Genomic DNA, 10,000 nt, shown 5'->3' on the forward strand with positions numbered 1-10,000 from the left:
GAGGTCCAAACGGGAATGGGATTGAATGTGACTGCTGAAGCCGACATTGAGACCTCTAACGCGGGTAGCTCGGCAGGATTTGACCCGGCGGTTCTGCCGAAGGTCTCACCTTCGAGGGGGGAGCGTCCCGCGTGTTCAGGCCGAATATCGTGCATTGTTAACGGCGGGAAGTGTTCCAAAAGGGAATGGGATTGAATGTGACTGCTGAAGCCGACATTGAGACCTCTAACGCGGGTAGCTCGGCCGGATTTGACCCGGCGGTTCTGGCGACGGTCTCGCCTTCGAGGGGGGAGCGTCCCGCGTGTTCAGGCCGAATTTTGTGCATTTCCATCGGCGGGAAGAGGTCCAAACGGGAATGGGATTGAATGTGACTGCTGAAGCCGACATTGAGACCTCTAACGCGGGTAGCTCGGCAGGATTTGACCCGGCGGTTCTGCCGAAGGTCTCACCTTCGAGGGGGGAGCGCCCACCGTGTACAGGCCGATTTTCATGCATTTCCAACCGTGGGAAGGGGGCCGAAAGGGGATGGGGGTGAATGTGACTGCTCAACCCGACTTTGAGGCATCTAACCCGGGTAGCTCAGCCGGGTTTGACCCGGCGGTTCTGCCGACGGCCTCGCCTTCGAGGGGGGAGCGTCCCCCGTGTACAGGCCGATTTTCATGCATTTCGAACCGTGGGAAGTGGCCCAAAAGGGGATGGGAGTGAATGTGACTGCTCAACCCGACTTTGGCGCTTCCGAGCCGGGTAGCTCAGCCGGGTTTGACCCGGCGGTTCTGCCGACGGTCTCGTCTTCGAGGCGGGTGCCTCCCCCGTGTACAGGCCGATTTTCATGCATTTCGTACCGTGGGAAGTGGTCCAAAAGGGAATGGGGGTGGACGTGACTGCTCATACCGACATCGAGACTTGTAAGCCGTGTAGCTCGGCCGGGTTTGATCCGGCGGGTCTGCCGACGGTCTCGTCTTCGAGAGGGGGGCCTCCCCCGTGTACAGGCCGATTTTCGTGCATTTCCAACGGTGGGAAGAGGTTCATAAGGGGATGGGGGTGAATGTGACTGCTCAACCCGACTCTGAGGCTTCTAACCCGGGTAGCTCGGCCGGGTTTGACCCGGCGGTTCTGCCGTCGGTCTCGCCTTCGAGAGGGGCGCCTCCCCCGTGTACAGGCCGATTTTCGTGCATTTCCAACGGTGGGAAGAGGTTCAAAAGGGGATGGGGGTGAATGTGACTGCTCAACCCGACTCTGAGGCTTCTAACCCGGGTAGCCCGGCCGGGTTTGACCCGGCGGTTCTGCCGTCGGTCTCGCCTTCGAGGGCGGAGCCTCCCCCGTGTACAGGCCGATTTTCGTGCATTTCAAACCGTGGGAAGCGGTCCAAAAGGGGATGGGAGTGAATGTGACTGCTCATACCGACCTTGGCGCTTCCGACCCGGGTAGCTCAGCCGGGTTTGACCCGGCGGTTCTGCCGACGGTCTCGCCTTCGAGGGGGGAGCGTCCCCCGTGTTCAGGCCGAATTTTGTGCATTTCGAACCGTGGGAAGTTGCCCAAAAGTCGATGGGAGTGAATGTGACTGCTCAACCCGACTTTGGCGCTTCCGAGCCGGGTAGCTCAGCCGGGTTTGACCCGGCGGTTCTGCCGACGGTCTCGTCTTCGAGGCGGGTGCCTCCCCCGTGTACAGGCCGATTTTCATGCATTTCGTACCGTGGGAAGTGGTCCAAAAGGGAATAGGGGTGGACGTGACTGCTCAACCCGACTTTGAGGCTTCTAACCCGGGTAGCTCGGCCGGGTTTGACCCGTCGATTCTGCCGATGGTCTCGTTTTGGAGGGGGGAGCCTCCCCCGTGTTCAGTCCGATTTTCGTGCATTTCGAACCGTGGGAAGTGGCCCAAAAGGGGATGGGAGTGAATGTGACTGCTCATACCGACTTTGGCGCTTCCGAGCCTGGTAGCTCAGCCGGGTTTGATCCGGCGGTTCTGCCGACGGTCTCGTCTTCGAGGCGGCTCCCTCCCCCGTGTACAGGCCGATTTTCATGCATTTGCAACGGTGGGAAGTTGCCCAAAAGGGGATGGGAGTGAATGTGACTGCTCAACCCGACTTTGGCGCTTCCGAGCCTGGTAGCTCAGCCGGGTTTGAACCGGCGGTTCTGCCGACGGTCTCGTCTTCGAGGCGGCTCCCTCCCCCGTGTACAGGCCGATTTTCGTGCATTTCGAACCGTGGGAAGTGGTCCAAAAGGGAATGGGGGTGGACGTGACGGCTCAACCCGACTCTGAGGCTTCTAACCCGGGTAGCTCGGCCGGGTTTGATCCGGCGGTTCTGCCGACGGTCTCGTCTTCGAGGCCGGTGCCTCCCCCGTGTACAGGCCGATTTTCGTGCATTTCCAACGGTGGGAAGTGGTCCAAAAGGGAATGGGGGTGGACGTGTCTGCTCATACCGACTTTGAGACTTGTAAGCCGGGTAGCTCAGCCGGGTTTGTTCCGGCGGTTCTGCCGACGGTCTCGTCATCGAGGGGGGAGCCTCCCCCGTGTCCAGGCCGATTTTCATGCATTTCCAACCGTGGGAAGTGGTCCAAAAGGGAATGGGGGTGAATGTGACTGCTCATACCGACTTTGAGACTTTTAAGCCGGGTAGCTCAGCCGGGTTTGACCCGGCGGTTCTGCCGACGGTCTCGCCTTCGAGGGGGGAGCGTCCCCCGTGTTCAGGCCGAATTTTGTGCATTTCGAACCGTGGGAAGTTGCCCAAAAGTCGATGGGAGTGAATGTGACTGCTCAACCCGACTTTGAGACTTGTAAGCCGGGTAGCTCAGCCGGGTTTGACCCGGCGGTTCTGCCGACGGTCTCGTCTTCGAGGCGGGTGCCTCCCCCGTGTACAGGCCGATTTTCATGCATTTCGTACCGTGGGAAGCGGTCCAAAAGGGGATGGGAGTGAACGTGACTGCTCATACCGACTTTGGCGCTTCCGAGCCGGGTAGCTCAGCCGGGTTTGACCCGGCGGGTCTGCCGACGGTCTCGCCTTCGAGGGGGGAGCGTCCCCCGTGTTCAGGCCGAATCTTGTGCATTTCGAACCGTGGGAAGTTGCCCAAAAGTCGATGGGAGTGAATGTGACTGCTCAACCCGACTTTGAGACTTGTAAGCCGGGTAGCTCAGCCGGGTTTGACCCGGCGGTTCTGCCGACGGTCTCGTCTTCGAGGCCGGTGCCTCCCCCGTGTACAGGCCGATTTTCGTGCATTTCCAACGGTGGGAAGTGGTCCAAAAGGGAATGGGGGTGGACGTGTCTGCTCATACCGACTTTGAGACTTGTAAGCCGGGTAGCTCAGCCGGGTTTGTTCCGGCGGTTCTGCCGACGGTCTCGTCATCGAGGGGGGAGCCTCCCCCGTGTCCAGGCCGATTTTCATGCATTTCCAACCGTGGGAAGTGGTCCAAAAGGGAATGGGGGTGAATGTGACTGCTCATACCGACTTTGAGACTTTTAAGCCGGGTAGCTCGGCCGGGTTTGACCCGGCGGTTCTGCCGACGGTCTCGTCTTCGAGGCGGGTGCCTCCCCCGTGTACAGGCCGATTTTCGTGCATTTCGAACCGTGGGAAGTGGTCTAAAAGTCGATGGGAGTGAACGTGACTGCTCAACCCGACTTTGAGACTTGTAAGCCGGGTAGCTCAGCCAGGTTTGACCCGGCGGTTCTGCCGACGGTCTCGCCTTCGAGGGCGGACCCTCCCCCGTGTACAGGCCGGTTTTCGTGCATTTCGAACCGTGGGAAGTGATCCAAAAGGGAATGGGGGTGAACGTGACTGCCCAACCCGGCTTTGAGACTTGTAAGCCGGGTAGCTCAGCCGGGTTGGACCCGGCGGTTCTGCCGACGGTCTCGACTTCGAGGCGGGTGCCTCCCCCGTGTACAGGCCGATTTTCATGCATTTGCAACGGTGGGAAGTTGCCCAAAAGTCGATGGGAGTGAATGTGACTGCTCAACCCGACTTCGAGACTTGTAAGCCGGGTAGCTCAGCCGGGTTTGACCCGGCGGTTCTGCCGACGGTCTCGCCTTCGAGGGGGGAGCCTCCCCCGTGTACAGGCCGATTTTCGTGCATTTCCAACGGTGGGAACAGGTTCAAAAGGGGATGGGAGTGATTGTGACTGCTCAACCCGACTCTAGGGCTTCTAACCCGGGTAGCCCGGCCGGGTTTGACCCGGCGGTTCTGCCGACGGTCTCGTCTTCGAGGCGGGTGCCTCCCCCGTATACAGGCCGATTTTCATGCATTTCGAACCGTGGGAAGTGGTCCAAAAGGGAATGGGGGTGGACGTGTCTGCTCATACCGACTTTGAGACTTGTAAGCCGGGTAGCTCAGCCGGGTTTGATCCGGCGGTTCTGCCGACGGTCTCGCCTTCGAGGGGGGAGCCTCCCCCGTGTTCAGTCCGATTTCCATGCATTTCCAACCGTGGGAAGTTGCCCAAAAGGGGATGGGAGTGAATGTGACTGCTCAACCCGACTTTGGCGCTTCCGAGCCGGGTAGCTCAGCCGGGTTTGACCCGGCGGTTCTGCCGACGGTCTCGTCTTCGAGGCGGGTGCCTCCCCCGTATACAGGCCGATTTTCATGCATTTCGAACCGTGGGAAGTGGTCCAAAAGGGAATGGGGGTGGACGTGTCTGCTCATACCGACTTTGAGACTTGTAAGCCGGGTAGCTCAGCCGGGTTTGATCCGGCGGTTCTGCCGACGGTCTCGCCTTCGAGGGGGGAGCCTCCCCCGTGTTCAGTCCGATTTCCATGCATTTCCAACCGTGGGAAGTTGCCCAAAAGGGGATGGGAGTGAATGTGACTGCTCAACCCGACTTTGGCGCTTCCGAGCCGGGTAGCTCAGCCGGGTTTGACCCGGCGGTTCTGCCGACGGTCTCGTCTTCGAGGCGGGTGCCTCCCCCGTGTACAGGCCGATTTTCATGCATTTGGAACCGTGGGAAGTGGTCCAAAAGGGAATGGGGGTGGACGTGACTGCTCATACCGACTTTGAGACTTGTAAGCCGGGTAGCTCAGCCGGGTTTGACCCGGCGGTTCTGCCGACGGTCTCGCCTTCGAGGGGGGAGCCTCCCCCGTGTTCAGTCCGATTTTCGTGCATTTCCCACGGTGGGAAATGGTATCTTTCATTACGGGGACAAGGGTCTGAAGCGGTGAAGTCAGTAACCGGCATAGTTAAGGAAAGGGTTCGAATTTTCTCAACAGTACGAAAAAAGTGAGCAGGGAAGCTAGAGAAGGTGTCAGTGAGTCCCAAACGAGTGAACCGCAAAACTTAGGGAAATGCCCGAAAGCGTTTTAAAGGGTGAAATCGGGAACGAGGAAATGATCGGAAAGTGCCTGAAAGTGCTAAATGAGTAAACAGAAAAACGATGAAAAATGTTTGAAAAGAAGAAGTGAGTAACCAGGAAAACTTAGAAAAATGTTCAAAACGAAGAAATCAGTAACCAGGAAAACTTAGAAAAATGATCAAAAAGAAGAAATGAGTAACCAGGAAAACTTAGAAAAATGTTTAAAAAGAAGAAATCAGTAACCAGGAAAACTTAGGAAAATGTTTAAAAAGAAGAAATCAGTAACCAGAAAAACTGCGAAAAATGTTTAAAAAGAAGAAATGAGTAACCAGAAAAACTTAGAAAAATGTTTAAAAAGAAGAAATCAGTAACCAGGAAAACTTAGAAAAATGTTTAAAAAGAAGAAATCAGTAACCAGGAAAACTTAGAAAAATGTTTAAAAAGAAGAAATCAGTAACCAGGAAAACTTAGAAAAATGTTATAAAAGAAGAAGTGAGTAACCAGAAAAACTTAGAAAAATGTTTAAAAAGAAGAAATCAGTAACCAGAAAAACTGCGAAAAATGTTTAAAAAGAAGAAATCAGTAACCAGACAAACTGCGAAAAATGTTTAAAAAGAAGAAATCAGTAACCAGGAAAACTTAGAAAAATGTTTAAAAAGAAGAAGTGAGTAACCAGAAAAACTTAGAAAAATGTTTAAAAAGAAGAAATCAGTAACCAGAAAAACTGCGAAAAATGTTTAAAAAGAAGAAATCAGTAACCAGGAAAACTTAGAAAAATGTTTAAAAAGAAGAAATCAGTAACCAGAAAAACTGCGAAAAATGTTTAAAAAGAAGAAATCAGTAACCAGAAAAACTTAGAAAAATGTTTAAAAAGAAGAAGTGAGTAACCAGAAAAACTTAGAAAAATGTTTAAAAAGAAGAAATCAGTAACCAGAAAAACGGCGAAAAATGTTTAAAAAGAAGAAATCAGTAACCAGACAAACTGCGAAAAATGTTTAAAAAGAAGAAATCAGTAACCAGAAAAACTTAGAAAAATGTTTAAAAAGAAGAAATCAGTAACCAGAAAAACTTAGAAAAATGTTTCAAAAGAAGAAGTGAGTAACCAGAAAAACTTAGAAAAATGTTTAAAAAGAAGAAGTGAGTAACCAGAAAAACTTAGAAAAATGTTTAAAAAGAAGAAATCAGTAACCAGAAAAACTTAGAAAAATGTTTAAAAAGAAGAAATCAGTAACCAGAAAAACTGCGAAAAATGTTTAAAAAGAAGAAATCAGTAACCAGGAAAACTTAGAAAAATGTTTAAAAAGAAGAAATGAGTAACCAGGAAAACTTAGAAAAATGTTTAAAAAGAAGAAATGAGTAACCAGGAAAACTTAGAAAAATGTTTAAAAAGAAGAAATCAGTAACCAGAAAAACTTAGAAAAATGTTTAAAAAGAAGAAATCAGTAACCAGAAAAACGGCGAAAAATGTTTAAAAAGAAGAAATGAGTAACCAGAAAAACTTAGAAAAATGTTTAAAAAGAAGAAATCAGTAACCAGAAAAACGGCGAAAAATGTTTAAAAAGAAGAAATCAGTAACCAGAAAAACTTAGAAAAATGTTTAAAAAGAAGAAGTGAGTAACCAGAAAAACTTAGAAAAATGTTTAAAAAGAAGAAATGAGTAACCAGAAAAACTTAGAAAAATGTTTAAAAAGAAGAAATCAGTAACCAGAAAAACTTAGAAAAATGTTTAAAAAGAAGAAATGAGTAACCAGAAAAACTTAGAAAAATGTTTAAAAAGAAGAAATCAGTAACCAGAAAAACGGCGAAAAATGTTTAAAAAGAAGAAATCAGTAACCAGAAAAACGGCGAAAAATGTTTAAAAAGAAGAAATCAGTAACCAGACAAACTGCGAAAAATGTTTAAAAAGAAGAAATCAGTAACCAGAAAAACTTAGAAAAATGTTTAAAAAGAAGAAATCAGTAACCAGGAAAACTTGGAAAAAAACACTTAGAAAAATTTTCAGCAAAGTGTGAAAAATATTCTAAGTGTCAGCGGAGGAAAATGCTGCAGCATCGGGAAAGATTCGCAAACTTACACCGAACATGTGCTCCGAAGTGCCGGAGGAATTGGGTGAATTGAGCCCGGCAAATGGCCAGCTGTCGTTTTGTGCCTGCAGCCCGAAAACTTTAACTTTGTCTGTCGCGGAAGTCCGGACCGAGAAAAATCCAAACGGTTTTGACCGGACCGAGTTCCAGACCGATGCAGTCAAATTTGGAATTCAGACCCATTCAGTGCCACTTGTAGTTTTTCCGCAGTGAGGTTGGCGGGGTACCCGGAGATATATGGGAACACGATTTTTAGAACAAAATGGCGGCGCGGGACCGTTCTGAAAGGCATCCGAAAAACGGTTCCACGGGCATAGCACTTTAATGACAGGTATGAGTGCATGCCGGAGAGCTCTTGGAAGTCGAATTTTTGACACTTTGTCAATTTTTTGACAGATTTGACAAACTCTTTCTGTCTGTTCTAAGAGTCAGTCAGAGACTTGTGCGGCGGTCTTTTGACACTATTGGAGGGCGGGCAAACCCCACGTTGACTCCGGCCGTCCCTCCACAGGCGCTCGTGTCCAAAATGAAGGCGAGAGACGCGAGTGGCCTGGTTCCCTTGGGTGTTGCCAAGAAGGCTGCGGGCTGACCGTTGCCTGAGCACTCCCTAAAGCCTCTTGTGATGAGAGCAGACCTCGCCTGCCGCACGACCGGCTCTGGGAGTCGTTGGGCCGCTATTTGTGAATAGTCTGGTCCTCCTCTGCCACCCGGACAAGCGCGATGGCTCTGCCGCCCTGCGGTGCTCGTCACCCAGGTTTGGGGAACACGATACTCGTAACAAAAATAAAAGGCGGCTCGGGACCTGCAGGCGAAAGGGGTCCCGTGGTGCTAAGCACGTCGACTTCGGGTCTCGGTGCAAGCCGGAGAGCTCACGGAAGTCTAAAGTTTTCGGCACGTGGTCGAATCTTTTCAAAGGCTTACCCGGCTCTTTCCGTCCATTCTGAGAGTAAGTCAGAGGCCGGTGCGGAGGTCTCTTGACAATCGGAGGGGGTGGTGGCCCTCCGCAGGCGCTCGTGTCGAAAATGAAGGCGAGAGACGCGAGTGGCCTGGTTCCCCTGGGTGTTGCCAGGAAGGCTGCGGGCTGACCCTTGCCTGAGCACTCCCTAAAGCCTCTTGTGATGACAGCAGACCTCGCGCGCCGCACGACCGGCTCTGGGAGTCGTTGGGCCGCTATCTGTGAATAGTCTGGTCCTCCTCTGCCACCCGGCCAAGTGCGATGGCTCTGCCGCCCTGCGGTGCTCGTCACGCAGGTATGGGGCACACGATGCTCGTAACAGCAAATAAAGGCGGCTCGGGACCTGCAGGCGAAAGGGGTCCCGTGGTGCTTAGCACGTCGACTTCGGGTCTCGGTGCAAGCCGGAGAGCTCACGGAAGTCTAAAGTTTTCGGCACGTGGTCGAATCTTTTGAAAGGCTTACCCGGCTCTTTCCGTCCATTCTGAGAGTCAGTCAGAGGCCGGTGCGGCGGTCTATTGACGACCGGAGGCTCCCATGGGTGTTGCGATGAGGGTGGAGGGCACAGAACCTTGCCTTAGCACTCCCTAATAAAGCCTCTTGTGAAGAGAGCAGACCTCGCGCGCCGCACGACCGGCTCTGGGAGTCGTTGGGCCGCTATCTGTGAATAGTCTGGTCCTCCTCTGCCACCCGGCCAAGTGCGATGGCTCTGCCGCCCTGCGGTGCTCGTCACGCAGGTATGGGGCACACGATGCTCGTAACAGCAAATAAAGGCGGCTCGGGACCTGCAGGCGAAAGGGGTCCCGTGGTGCTTCGCACGTCGACTTCGGGTCTCGGTGCAAGCCGGAGAGCTCACGGAAGTCTAAAGTTTTCGGCACGTGGTCGAATCTTTTGAAAGGCTTACCCGGCTCTTTCCGTCCATTCTGAGAGTCAGTCAGAGGCCGGTGCGGCGGTCTATTGACGACCGGAGGCTCCCATGGGTGTTGCGATGAGGGTGGAGGGCACAGAACCTTGCCTTAGCACTCCCTAATAAAGCCTCTTGTGAAGAGAGCAGACCTCGCGCACCGCACGACCGGCTCTGGGAGTCGTTGGGCCGCTATCTGTGAATAGTCGGGTCCTCCTCTGCCACCCGGCCAAGTGCGATGGCTCTGCCGCCCTGCGGTGCTTGTCACGCAGGTATGGGGCACACGATGCTCGTAACAGCAAATAAAGGCGGCTCGGGACCTGCAGGCGAAAGGGGTCCCGTGGTGCTTAGCACGTCGACTTCGGGTCTCGGTGCAAGCCGGAGAGCTCACGGAAGTCTAAAGTTTTCGGCACGTGGTCGAATCTTTTGAAAGGCTTACCCGGCTCTTTCCGTCCATTCTGAGAGTCAGTCAGAGGCCGGTGCGGCGGTCTATTGACGACCGGAGGCTCCCATGGGTGTTGCGATGAGGGTGGAGGGCACAGAACCTTGCCTTAGCACTCCCTAATAAAGCCTCTTGTGAAGAGAGCAGACCTCGCGCGCCGCACGACCGGCTCTGGGAGTCGTTGGGCCGCTATCTGTGAATAGTCTGGTCCTCCTCTGCCACCCGGCTAAGTGCGATGGCTCTGCCGCCCTGCGGTGCTTGTCACGCAGGTATGGGGCACACGATGCTCGTAACAGCAAATAAAGGCGGCTCGGGACCTGCAGGCGAAAGGGGTCCCGTGGTGCTT

Source organism: Chiloscyllium punctatum, unplaced genomic scaffold, assembly GCF_047496795.1.
Source record: "Chiloscyllium punctatum isolate Juve2018m unplaced genomic scaffold, sChiPun1.3 scaffold_468, whole genome shotgun sequence".
In the NCBI taxonomy this organism is placed as follows: Eukaryota; Metazoa; Chordata; class Chondrichthyes; order Orectolobiformes; family Hemiscylliidae; genus Chiloscyllium; species Chiloscyllium punctatum.